This window comes from Pseudophryne corroboree, chromosome 3, assembly GCF_028390025.1.
Source record: "Pseudophryne corroboree isolate aPseCor3 chromosome 3, aPseCor3.hap2, whole genome shotgun sequence".
NCBI lineage: Eukaryota > Metazoa > Chordata > Amphibia > Anura > Myobatrachidae > Pseudophryne > Pseudophryne corroboree.
Window position 1 is genome coordinate 309,604,215 of NC_086446.1, and position 13,450 is coordinate 309,617,664.

Sequence of the window (13,450 nt, forward strand, 5' to 3'; positions counted from 1 at the left end):
GCTGCTCTGTATACTTTTATAGTATGCAAATTATAAATGTTACATCAATGCTGATTGGTTTCCATGGGCAACTTCTCCACTGGCTCACTTCTCCACTCTTATCACTGCTTAGTACATATCCCCCTAAGTTTGAAAAAGTTACAGTTTAAACAGTTTTAGTTACAAAAAAGCTCTTGTAATTTTATGTCTAATTAATTATGAGCACCAGACCATTATGAGCAAAAAAAAAAGGGGTTAAAATAGATCAAGAGAAGGTTAAATGCAGACATCCAGCAAAGAAGGAAGCACAATCACATATATACGCACATACATACCCTGTTAAATGATGATGGAGCTTACATTAACTTTCCAGTCTGCACAAAAATATCCCTGCACACTCCCCTATCCTCCTCCTCCCCCCTTTGCCTTTTTTGTTTTGTTTTCAGACACACAAAGACGAGATGGCTCCATGCATTCCTCCTCCCTGTCACTGCTGCTGCACTGCACTCCCCTGACTCCGGCTGCGGCTGCTGCTAACCCCAGGGCCACTGGCAGCACGGGCTCTCTCCCTAATTAGTGACAAGTGGTGCATTCAGCTCTGGGAAAACAATGCTTTGCAGGCAGCCGCAGAGACATGGGAGCAGCCATGATGTGTGTGTGCCAGGCCCTGGGCCAGTGCGTATGTGTGTGCCTGTTACTCTGCTGCAATGTCAGTGCTGCCCCCTAGTGTCCGGAGATGTGCACATATTCTCTGTCCCTTGTCCTTGCTTGTTGAGATGTACTGCATGTAAGCTATAGTATTCTATCATGGCAAGATAGGTTTCATGAGGAAATCTGCAAAACCATGTCAGTATTTCAAATTCTTGTGTCAACAAATGAAAAAAAAAAAAAAAATGCAGATTTTCCATAACATTACTGTATAATAACTATTGTATCAGTCTTGCAAATTATTATTCTTTCTATTTCACTGACATTGTATTATGCAGTTCTTTACAGAGAATGTTTCATTCTTCACGGCAGTCTCTGCTGCCCTAGTGGTGCTTACAGTCTACATTCTCCATCTCAATCACAAAAATACATTAGGATCCATTTTGTCACATGCCAATTAACCCAGTATTTTTTTGGACTTTGGACATACACCTAGGGGTATATGCAATTGCGGTCGCCATTTTTTAATTCGACACAATTCGACAGTCAGACACCCTCCCGCCGGGACCCGAATTCGACATATTCAATAAAAAACGTATTCGACAGTCCCGCTGTCGAAAAATGGACCAATTGTGCATCCTGGATTCGACTTCATGGACGGCACAAAAGTGTTTAAAAAACCCTGAAAAAAAATGCGTGGGGTCCCCCCTCCTAAGCATAACCAGCCTCGGGCTCTTTGAGCCAGTCCTGGTTGTAAAAATATGGGGGGGAAAATGACAGGGGATCCCCCGTATTTTAACAACCAGCACCGGGCTCTGCATCCGGTCCTGGTGCAAAAAATACGGGAGACAAAAGACGTAGGGGTCCCCCGTATTTTTCACACCAGCACCGGGCTCCACTAGCTGGAGAGATAATGCCACAGCCGGGGGACACTTTTATACCGGTCACTGCGGCCGTGGCATTAAATCCCCAACTAGTCACCCCTGGCTGGGGTACCCTGGAGGAGTGGGGACCCCTTAAATATAGGGGTCCCCCCCCTCCAGCCACCCAAGGGCCAGGGGTGAAGCCCGAGGCTGTCCCCCCCCATCCAAGGGCGGCGGATGGGAGGCTGATAGCCAAGTCTCAAAATAAAGAATATTGTTTTTTGCAGCAGAACTACAAGTCCCAGCATGCGCGGGGGGGAAACGGGCCCGCTGGTACCTGTAGTTCTACTGCAAAAAAAATACCCAAATAAAAACAGTACACACACACCGTGATAGTAAAACTTTATTACATACATGCACACCGACACACACATACACAGGATTTTTGTGAGTATAATTTTATTTACAGGTACACCGTGGATTATACTGGTGAAAGGGACCGAGTCATCGTGTCAACATAGGTAAGTATGTGTGTGTCGGTGTGCATGTATGTAATAAAGTTTTACTATCACGGTGTGTGTACTGTTTTAATTTGGGTATTTTTTTTGCAGTAGAACTACAGGTACCAGCGGGCCCACACCAAACGCCACACAGCAGTTCCAAAACAGCAGTAAACTAGTTGGAATTTAAGCCATGACCCCAGTGCTAAGTTCAACACCACCATGATGTGAGACATAACCTCAACTCCATTCTCACTGAAATACTACACGCAGGTAAAGGCAAAACAAGAATATGAACACCTGAGTAAATAAGGGCACCATATACACTGAAAGCAATGGCTTCCATATGGCTTTGGCTTATTTATGAAGCAGTCAACATCCAAGCATGGGTAAATGTGCTAGATTTTCCTGGCTATCTACAATTAAGGCTAGTATGGCTATAAGAGGAGTCCTTGGTGATTTTCAAGACAAGTGATTGTTGTAGTGTGTGTGGCACAGCTCAAATTGTTAATGGTTTCCCAAGGTGTCTAAAATCATGTCAACATAGAACTCAGAGTAAAACAGCAGCAAAGGCAAACCAAGGATAGAAGCGCATATTTCAGAAATGTGATATCTATGCATTCATTTAACGGGCAAAGCAAGAAAGACGGAAAAATGCAGAGTCATTTCCTGCACATGTTCAACTGTGGAGCAAGCAGAGCGCTCCACAGAGCAAGATATCATAGATGGGTTGCAGTGCACAAACCTCTTATAACACTTTGCAACAGGGCTAAAGCTAAGCATTCTCATACCTCCCAACATGACCCTCTCCAGGAGGGACACAATGCTCTGCTTCTGGACTTCCCTCTTAATTTATGATTGCCATCACCTGTGCTGAAACACCTTTCTTAACCATTAACCTGTTCAAAACAGGTGCCAGTAATCATACATTAAGAGAAAAGTCCAGAAGCAGAGCATTGTGTCCCTCCTGGAGAGGGTAATGTTGGGAGGTATGTTTTCTGTCACCTGGGGAAATACTCCCCCTACCGGTACATAATAGTCATCCTCTACCTACATGACTGCCATATAATGTAAAGAACATTACAGAGACCAGACCACCATAAAATAAACAGAGCATCACAGTGACTGCAATATAATGCAGGGTACATCAAACAGACCATCAAATAATGCAGAAAATATTACAGTGACCACCATAAAATGCAGGGGTATGGGTCGTTGGGTCGACACAACTTAGGTCGACAGTCATTAGGTCGCCCACTATTGGTCGACATGTGTTATGTCAACAGGGTCACTAGGTCGACATGTACTATGTAACAGGTCAAAAGGTCGACATGAGGTTTTTTGCCTTTTTCCGTGTCATTTTCTTTTTTTTTTTTTTTTCCCCAAAATATTTTTATTGAGGTCAAAAAGGCATGTTGAATCATAACAGATGATGACATATAATGACATATAATTCAACTGTACCTGGGGCCACATTAGCCACCCGGGACAGTTGTGTGTGAAAAGAAAGAGAAAATAGAATCCAAAGCCTAGAACAGAGAACCTCACATTTTCACTTTTTACATCGATACATTTAGATATATGTTATATCATAGTATTGTGTAACCAAATAGCAAAGTTAGTAAACATAAAATATGATGGAACAGTTAATGTGTTCCTGCTAATTAGCAGATTCTTTGCCTAGCAGTAAAGCATATTAATGCGTCTCCCCCTTTGGGGATCGCTAAATCCTAAAACAATAAAAACATTAACAGTATTAACAACATTATTAACATTATTAATCGTACCTGCCAGAACCCGGGGGCCGCCGACCCATCCACGGAGACATCAACAGTGTGATAAGAAGAGATAGACGATAGATATCCAGTGTTAGGGAGTAGGAGGAGGTAGATGTAAGAACTTAAGGGTCAGGTGCGGGCAATCAGAGTTGAGACGATGAGAGGGAATAGAAAGCAAGAAAACAAGAGAAGAGTAGAAGGTAGGGAAGCGGAGAGGGGGCTAGGGTGTAGTTATGGAAGAGCGATGGGGGGGTCATCTGCTAGAATTTGGAGCCCGTACCAGGTGGTGCAGTGAAAGCTTTGTTTAATGGCTGTTTTTGTCGGAATAGGTAGTGTGTTGATAAATCGTCGCCAGCAGTGAAACAAGGTGGGGGTTAATATTTCTTTGTTAAGGGAAGTCTCCAGCCAGTCCATTGTGAATAGGAATAGTAGTCTGGCGGTAGCTAGAGGTAGTGTGGGGGGGGTATTGGATATCCATTGTTGTAATATGGCCTTCCTGCCTACCGCTGAGAGGATCATAATTAGTTTCGTGTCTCGAGAGGGAATATCGTTTTGGTCACGGACATACCCGAATAGCGCCCAAGAGGCAGTACATCGGAAGCGCAAGCCCAACTCGGCAGTTCCGTAGGTGTGTAGTTCTGTCCAAAATTTTTGGATGTGGCTGCAGTGCCAGAAGCAGTGCATAAGATCTGCTATTAATGAAGAGCATTTTAAGCATTTAGCCGAGTCGGACAAGCCCATCAAATGGCCCCTCCTTGGTGATATGTAGGCTCTGTGTAGTATTTTGTATGCCATTTCTTGATAGAGGCTGGCAGGGATAAGTTTGAGGGAGCTCGCAAAGCTATCCACTATGTTCTCCGGGGACATTGACGGGATTTGGGTGGACCATGTTTGTATTTGTGTGAGGTCTGTAGTAGGTATGTGTTCCGTGCGTATGCGGGTATATATTGCTGAGATGGAGCAAGTCCCTGAGCGCAGAAGTGCGTCCAGAGAGTTAACCAGGTCTGTGGCAGTAAGATGTGAGAGGGTCGATCGTATGTAGTGTGATATTTGGTAGAAATAAAAGCGATGGCGGGGGCTAACTCCATATTTGGTTGACACCTCCGTGAAGGTGAGTATTCTTTTGTTGGAGTCGAGGAGGTTTCCTATACATGTGATACCTGAGGCGTGCCAATTGGTAAAGGGGGTGTGGGCCTGACCATTTTGGAATTGTGTATTTCCTACCAAAGGGAGAAAGAGTGAGTAGGTGTGGTGTAGCTTAAGAGATCTGCGGGAGAGTCTCCACGCTACAATAGTAGAGGTTAATAGAGGGTTATCCAAATGAAGGTTAGATATTTCCGATTTGTTTGCATGGAGGATGTAGCTGAGGGATAGGGGGGCACAGAATTGGGAGTCGACTAATGAGTCGGTAAAAGTAGACGTTCCGTGGATCCAGTCCATGGCGAATCGGAGGAGACAAGCATGGTTGTATTGCTCCACGCTCGGCAGATTCACCCCTCCATTTTGTATTGTTTGGGTTAACTTAAAAAGACTTATCCTGGGTCGTTTATTGGCCCAGATAAATTTCGAGATCGAGGAATTGAGATGAGATACATCAACTTTTGAGAGTATGATGGGCAACATCTGCAGAACGTAGAGCAGTCTGGGGAAACTAACCATCTTGACTAGATTACAGCGCCCCAAGAGATTTAAGGGTAGTGTTTGCCATAGCGTGAGTTCTGTCTGGATCTTAATGAGAATTGGGTGGATGTTGTCGGTGTATAGACGGGTGGGGTCAGCGGGTAGTATGATGCCTAGATATGTAATGTGGGTGCTAGCCCATCAGAATGGGAAGGGGGTATCCCAGCCTTTAGTAATCTGGGGAAATATGGCCAATGCTTCCGACTTGTCGAAATTGACGGTGAAGCCTGCAAAAGAGGAAAAGCGGTCAATAGCTTCTTGTAGTGCTGTTATCGACTGTCGTGGGTTGGAGGTAAGTATAAGGATGTCGTCTGCAAACGCCATAAGTTTAATTTCCCTGTTGCCAATTTTTATACCACGAAAGGTGGGTAAGTTGGTGATATATCGTATAAGGGGTTCTAGGGCGATGTTGAAGAGGAGGGGGGAAAGGGGGCAACCCTGTCTAGTTCCTCTCTCTAGGAGAAAGGGTGGGGAGGGGGTATTGTTAACTATCACCTGCGCAGATGGATTAATGTAGAGAGAGTCAACCAGTCCCCGAAACGTCTCGCCAAATCGCTGGTAGAGTAGAACTCTTGTTAAGTGAGGCCAGGCGATCTTGTCGAAAGCTTTTTCAGCGTCCAGGTTGATTAGGATGTTGTCTGTGATATTATTGGTGTGGGAGTGAGTAATGGCTGCCAGCGCCACTCTGATGCCTCGCACTGATTGTCTATGTTTAAGAAATCCCATCTGCGCTGGCGATATAATACGGGAAAGGCATAGCTGTAGTCGATTGGCCATCAGTTTGGTGAGGACCTTAAAGTCTTGATTAAGGAGTGAGATCGGTCTGTAGGACCCAGGCAGGGAGGGGTCTTTGCCTGGTTTTGGTATGACAATAATTGTGGCTTCGTTAAACCTAATGGGGATCTGTTTAGAGGTGAGAATATGGTTATAGAGTGATGTGAGGGTAGGGGCGAGTTCGTCTCTTAATATTTTGTAAAATTCCGCTCCGTATCCATCTGGGCCGGGGCTTTTGTTGTTTGGTAGGGTCTTGATGACCTCCACCACCTCCTCCACTGTTATCGGTTTATCTAGGGAGTCCCTCTCCTCTTGGGTCAAAATGGGGAGGTCTGCTTCCTTCAAAAATGATTGGTTGGCAGCAGGATCATCAGGGCCTTTAGTATATAAAGATTGGTAGAAATTTCTAAATTCTGAACAAATGAGGTCAGGAGTGGTGGTCAGTTTGTCCGCATGCATGATCGCGTTGACCCAGTTACGAGATTTGGGTCCTTTGATTAAATTTGCTAATAATTTGCCTGATTTGTTACCCCATCTGTGGAGTCTATTCCGCTGATAGTCATAGGAAAGCTGAGCCCGTTCCGTGAGAAATGTATCATATACAAGCTTGGCTGAGAGGTACGCCTCTTTGTGGGCGGGGGTGTCGTGTTGTGTGTAGCTGCGGTATGTTGAGGTGAGAGTGGAGCTCAGGGCGTGTAGTTGGGAGGAATTTTTTTTCCGTTTGGCGTGTGTATAGGACATAATGTGTCCCCTAAGGACGGCCTTTGCCGCCCCCCAAAAGATTGGTGAATCTAATTGTTGATCGCTATTGTCTGAGGTGTAGTTATGCCAGGACTGTTTGAGGTGAAGCATAAAATCAGTAGACTGGCGGAGGTAGGCTGGAAATCGCCATCTCAAGGCGGTGCGTTGTGGTAATCCTAGTTGGAGATGGAGAGATATAGGGGCATGGTCCGAGATGATAATATTCTCGATAGATGTATAGGTGATTTTGGGTAGGAGATTGGTGCCGGTAAAGATGTAGTCGATTCTGGAGTGGGATGAATGGGGGTGGGAATAAAAGGAATAGTCTTTTTGGGTGGGGTGGAGTATTCTCCACGGGTCTAGGAGGTTTAGTTGGGTACAGAAGGAGGAGAGCAAGTGGGTGTGGGGAGTAGAGGTAGTAGCACTTACCCTGGATCTGTCCATGGATGGGTCGACGACCGTGTTAAAATCTCCGCCAACTATCAAGTTTTGGCCTCCCCAGGTTATAAGGGTCGATAGCAGATCTGCAAAAAAAGAATCTGGTGAGGTATTTGGTGCATATACGTTAAGGAGAGTGTATGTCGTGTTTTGTATGTTTATATCTAATAATAAAAATCTGCCCTCTGGGTCAAGCTGTTTTCTGAGGATTGAGTGTTGTAGGTTGGCATGGATTAAAATCGCCACACCCCTAGATTTCGTGTGATAGGGAGAAGATATGCAACTCCCTATCCACGGGGCACGGAGGGTGTGTCTAGGATCATCCAACCAGTGTGTCTCTTGTAAAAATACAATCTGGGGAGACAAACGTTTCAAATGAGCCAGCACTTTTTTCCGTTTGACCGGGTGATTAAGGCCCTCTACGTTCCAAGATACCATGTGGAGTAATGTGGCCACTGGATCTACGTCTATGGGAGTTTGTGAGTGGGAGTCAGAGGGCATATTATCCCACTCCCATCGGGAAAAATATCATTAGAAAGGTTGGAAGGATAAGATGGGGTCCCACCCCGACCCAGCGAACGGGGGGGGAGTTTCCCAGTGGGGGGAGGGGGCTCCGACTTAGGCAGGCACAACTGACAAAACATAAAAATAATAACATAAGTAGTTTCCAACTATGGAAACCTAAACAACAGAGAATATACATGAGTGCGGGATATTCGCACTCCTTATATTCTGCATTTGAGACCCGAAAAGAAGGTTCGGATAGTGTTTAGCCATAATCAAAAAGAGTCACATGGTGATCAAGTGGAAGGAAGGGCGAAGTGTAGCCTAGCTTCGTCTGGATCTTCAAAGAACTTCGGACGTCCGTCTTCAAAGACTCTGAGGCGCGCTGGGTATAGTAGTGCGAATTTGATCTTTGCCTCAAAGAGGTGTCTGCATATGGGGGCAAACTCTTTGCGTTTCGCCGCCACTGCAGCTGAGAAGTCCTGAAAGATGAGAAGGCGTTCTCCGTTGATCGTCAGATTGGCTGTTTTTCGGTATTGGTCTAGGAGTCTCGTTTTATCTGCGTAATTTAAGATCCTCATGATGACCGGACGTGGGCGGCCTGATGTGTTTTTCCGTTCCGGGCCTAATCTGTGTGCTCTTTCAATGATCAGGGGGGATCCCTTGAGGTTCATGGACAGTTGTTCTGGGATGGCTAGCGAGAGGAGATCTAAGAGCTCGTGGCCTTTTACGGATTCGGGGATACCGATGACTCGTAGGTTATTTCTTCTGCTACGATTTTCCAAGTCATCGAGCTTATCTGAGAGATCCGCGACTTCGAGTTGTTTCGCCTGTAAGGATCTTTGAGCTTCAGTCAGATCATCCTCTAGGGCCGAGATCCTTTGCTCTGCCTCATCCAGGCGAGTGGAGTGTTGGGTTAATAGAGTTGATGATGATTCGATAGCTTCCTTTATGCCCGCTAGTTTTTCGTCGAGGAGAGGGCCTAGTACCGCCAGTAGGTCTTTGTGCTTCATCTTGGGTTGTTTGGCAGGCGGTTTAGATTTGCGGGAGCTTCTGGAAAGTGAGCGTGTAGTAGAGTGATCAGAGTCCGATGAGTCTATTTCCGGGGTGTCCTCTCGGGTTTGTTGATCAGTCCCTGCGGGCATTACGGATAGAGGTATCAAAAATTTTTCCATGCAGGGTCGCCCAGAGGGGGAGGTTAAGGCTAGAAACACTAGGTGTTTAGGTAGTAAATGATGTAGTGGGTCTCATGTGCTAGGTGGTTATTTATTGCTGGTCTTCATTTAGTGCGTTGCAGGTGCTCATCAAATATGGCATCTATCTCACTAAAGCAGAGATCAGGTTGAGGGGGTATGGGTATCTTCTTGACCGATGTTGAGGAGGTTGTCAGAAGTATAGATAAGAGTTGCAATAGGCTTGATTTTCGCTATCAGCAGCCGCCGCTCCGATTCCGCAGTTCGGGTCTGGTGAGAGCGGGGTGTTGAGGGAGATCTGACAGGGAGGCAGGCGTCGGCTGAGTCCTCAGGCTTCCGGCGCAATAGCCGCCGAAATTGAGGCCCCGGTTTTTGCTCTGTGACTGGGCCGCAATCTGCGGGAGCGTCCACGTTGCTCCCCGACTCCGCGGTCCGGGTCTGATGAGAGCGGGGTGTTGAGGGGAGCGTTAGTGAGTGGGGGTAATGAATAGGAGCGGGTTTTGACGGTCCTGGAGGGGATTTTTGATGTTTTAAAGCAGGAGCTCCTCCAGTCTGCGACTGCTCTTCTCCTGTGCCAGGCCACGCCCCCCAGGCCTCACTTCTTATATCTGTAGGGTACACCTGTCGGTTTCACAAACCTCACCAGCTGTTGCAGGTCTCTGTTATACAGGAGACTATACCCCAGGTCGTCAGGGAGCAGTGTGATTAATATAAAATTTGATCCCAAGGCAGGTCTGCTGCCAAGCCATGCCCCTCCGTATCGGTCATTTCAAGATGATATACAATGATGCTGATGATTCCCCTCCGGTTGTCAGAGAGGAGACCTGTGGGCAGGCAATATTATAGGGATAAATGTGTAGCAGCTGTAGTACCAGAAGCAACCACCAGAGGGAGCTCCTATTGCAGCCTATCTCCAGCTATGAAGCAGGATGGGTGTTTCGCCAACCTCAAGATGGCCGCCGCCAGTTGATGAGGCCAAGTCCCTCCGGAGCTCTCCCGGTCGCCATCCACCGTCAGCGGGGTGGGGGGGCTGTCAAGCGGGGGTATGTGAGGCGGGGGGCGGGTGTCAGGCGTCTGTGGTGGCCGGGGGATCGGCGAGGCAGCGCAGGTGAAGAGGTTTTGGTCAGTGCCAACCACAAGATGGCCGCCGGCCGTCCGTTCCGTGTGTCCCGGCCACTGTCTCCCGCAGGCCGCCCGTTCCCTGGTCCTCTCTGGGTCTTTGGGGGTTTGCTGGGCAGGGTGTCTGACCTCCAGAGAGCTGCTTAGGTGGAGGGGAAAGTCCGTGTAGCCGCCGCTCCGGGCCCGGCGGTCCTCCGTCCTCACCCCAAAATCGAGGCCCCGGCTTCAGGGACAGAGGTAGGCCGCAATCCGCAGGGGGCAGCGCAGGGCCCCCCCGATTCCGCAGCCTCGACCTCTGGATGCAGGGTGGTTCAGCAGGGCTTAGGGGCTGTGTATTTATACAGAAGCCCTCAGATTTGGGCCAGGGGGTCCCTTTTAAAAAGCTGCTGGCAGGAGCTCTCCACAATCCTGACCTCCCTCGATGCCAGCCAGGCCACGCCCCCCCGTGTCATTTTCTTCATAAAGTGACTGGGAACCCCAATTAGTGCACCGTGTCCTCTCGCATGCCAAGGTTACTGTTCCCAATTGTAGTCCACGTGGATCGTAAAGTATGAAAAAGTTCAAAAATTGGAAGAAAATGTGAAAAACGCATGTCGACCTTTTGGACTGTCAACCTAATGACCATGTCGACCTAATGACAATGTCAACCTAGTGACCCTGTCGACCTAATGCATGTGGACCAATAGTTGTCGACATAATGACTGTCGACCTAATGACCGTATCCCCAATGCAGAGAGCATCAGTGATCACAATCTAACACAGAGCATCAGTGATCGCCATACAATACAAAGAGCAACAGTGACTACCATATAATACAGAGTAATGTGATCACCATACAATATAGAGTATTTATAATATCATTCCCTCATCAATAATTAACCTTTCCTCAAAATTATTCACTACTTCAGCATCATTGTAACAATTCAATGTAATTAATATAATTAACCCCTTTACAGTAGTTACCTTCAAAATCACCATTTTTTATTAGTTGCAACATCATCAAATAATTCCATTTATGTGCATTAATCCCCTAATTACATCCCTCGGTCTCAGAAAGCGAATCTTAAGGGTGGATACACACTTGTACAACGGGCAGTCGGGCCAAATTCCCTCTGGCCCAAACCATACCAGATTGCCAATACACATTAGACAATGTAATCAAGGACAGCGCTACACCTCTTTCTGTCCTTCATTACAATGCCCCAGGTCGCACATGATATCTTCCGGTTGGTTTAGCAGCACAGCTGACCGGGCAATGGGGCTAATTCAGACCTGAACTCTGCTGTGCGTTTTCGCACAGCAGCGATCAGGTCTGAACTGATCAGGTCTGAATTAGGCCCAATGTCGTATTTGGTCTGTGGGTACACATTAGACGATCAGCACGATATGCCATTCTGATACAGAAAATCATGCTGATATCGTCCTAATGTTTACCCACTCTAAGATTATCTATCCAACTAGTTGGTTAGTTGGAAGAAAAATCTGGTAATGACAATCAACCATTTGCTCACAAACACTGAAAAACAGACAAAAACGTCATTCCGACAAATTGGTTGAATCAGTTTGATTTAACCAATTTATCTGAGTAAAGCCCCATACACACTAGCCGAGGCCTGCCGACGCCGATATTGGTGGCGGCGACTCGGAGGGGTGCCGGCATCGGCAAATGTATAAAAACTTGCCGATGCTGGCAGGGGGAGGGGGACGACGGCCATGCTGCATTTGCATAGCTGTCGTTAACGAGGACCTCCCTCGTCCGTACATGTTCGTACGAGGGAGAGGGTCATTAATGACGCGCGGGAGTGCACAATATCGCTCAGAAAGCCCTTTCTGAGTGATACTGTTCACAATATCGCTTAGTGTGTATGGGGCTTTACTGTTTTTGTCCATTTTATGCCAGATAGAAGTAGATGGTGTACGTCACACCTTGGATCATCAAGCTCCATTACTCACCACAAGATGCCACCTTCTCTTCTGTAAGCTGCTTCCCTGTTAATGGCGCTCACCCGCATTCTCTCCTGTGGGCCGGGCAGTCAGCATTTTGGGATAGTAGCTGCCATGGGCGCCACCATTTTGGATTTGGCCAGCTGATCATTTTTCTTCCAATGACCCCAGGAGACCCTATTTAAACCCCTATAGGCTAATGGACAGTTGCCCACACAATGCTATTTCATCAGACATCCTCCTGGCTCAGCAGAACTCTGTGCCTTCTAGTGTAGTCTTCCTTCTGCACATTAGTTGTTTCAGCCCAGTTACACTGTAAGCACTACCAATTCCAGCCCGGTTATCTACAGTGCATCAGGAAAGTATTCACAACACTTCACTTTTTACACATTTTGTTATGTTACAGCCTTATTCAAAAAGGAATAAATTCAATTTTCCCCTCACAATTTTACACAAATACCCCTTAATGACAACTTAAAAAAAGGGTTTTTTTTTAGGGTTTTTATAAATTTATTAAAAAATAAAAACTAAGAAATCACATGCACATAAGTATTCACAGCCTTTGGCATGAAGCCCAAAATTGAGCTCAGGTACATCCTGTTTCCACTGACCCTCCTTGAGATGTTCCTACAGTTTAATTGGAGTCCACCTGTGGTAAATTCAGTTGATTGGACGTGATTTGGAAAGTCACACACACCTGTCTATATAAGGTCCCACACTTGACAGTGCATGTCTGAGCACAAACCAAGCATGAAGTCAAAGGAATTGTCTGTAGACCTCCGAGACAGGATTGTCTCAAGGCACAAATCTGGGGAAGGGTACAGAAAAATTTCTGCTGCTTTGAAGGTCCCACTGAGCACAGTGACCTCCATCATCCGTAAATGGAAAAGTTTGAAACCACCAGGACTCTTCCTTGAACTGTCCGGCCGTCTACACTGAGTGATCACGGAGGTGACCAAGATCCCAATGATCACTCTGTCAGAGCTACAGCATTCCTCTATAGAGAGAGGAGAACCTTCCAGAAGGACAAGAATCTCTGCAGCAATCCACCAATCAGGCCTGTATGGTAGAGTGGCCAGACGGAAGCCATTCCTAAGTAAAAAGTACATGGCAGCCCATCTGGAGTTTGCCAAAATGCACCCGAAGGACTCTCAGACCATGAGAAACAGAATTCTCTGGTCTGATCAGACAAAGATTGAACTCTTCGGTGTGAATGCCTGGCGTCTTGTTTGAAGGAAACCAGGCACCGCTCATCACCAGGCCTATACTATCCTTACAGTGAAGCATGG

The 13,450-nt window shown here is 46.7% G+C and overlaps 2 protein-coding genes across 4 annotated transcripts in view; both read right to left on the reverse strand.

Annotated features, from left to right (window-relative positions):
* The window catches only part of C3H17orf113 (chromosome 3 C17orf113 homolog), an 18,219-nt gene extending 17,573 nt beyond the window's left edge, over positions 1 to 646 (reverse strand). The window contains exon 1 of the mRNA XM_063959412.1: positions 315 to 646. The gene's annotated coding sequence lies outside the window, so the exon portion shown is untranslated. The remainder of the gene's footprint in view (positions 1 to 314) is intronic.
* The window catches only part of ZNF385C (zinc finger protein 385C), a 563,435-nt gene that overhangs the window by 220,810 nt on the left and 329,175 nt on the right, over positions 1 to 13,450 (reverse strand). The gene's annotated exons all lie outside the window — the stretch shown is intronic.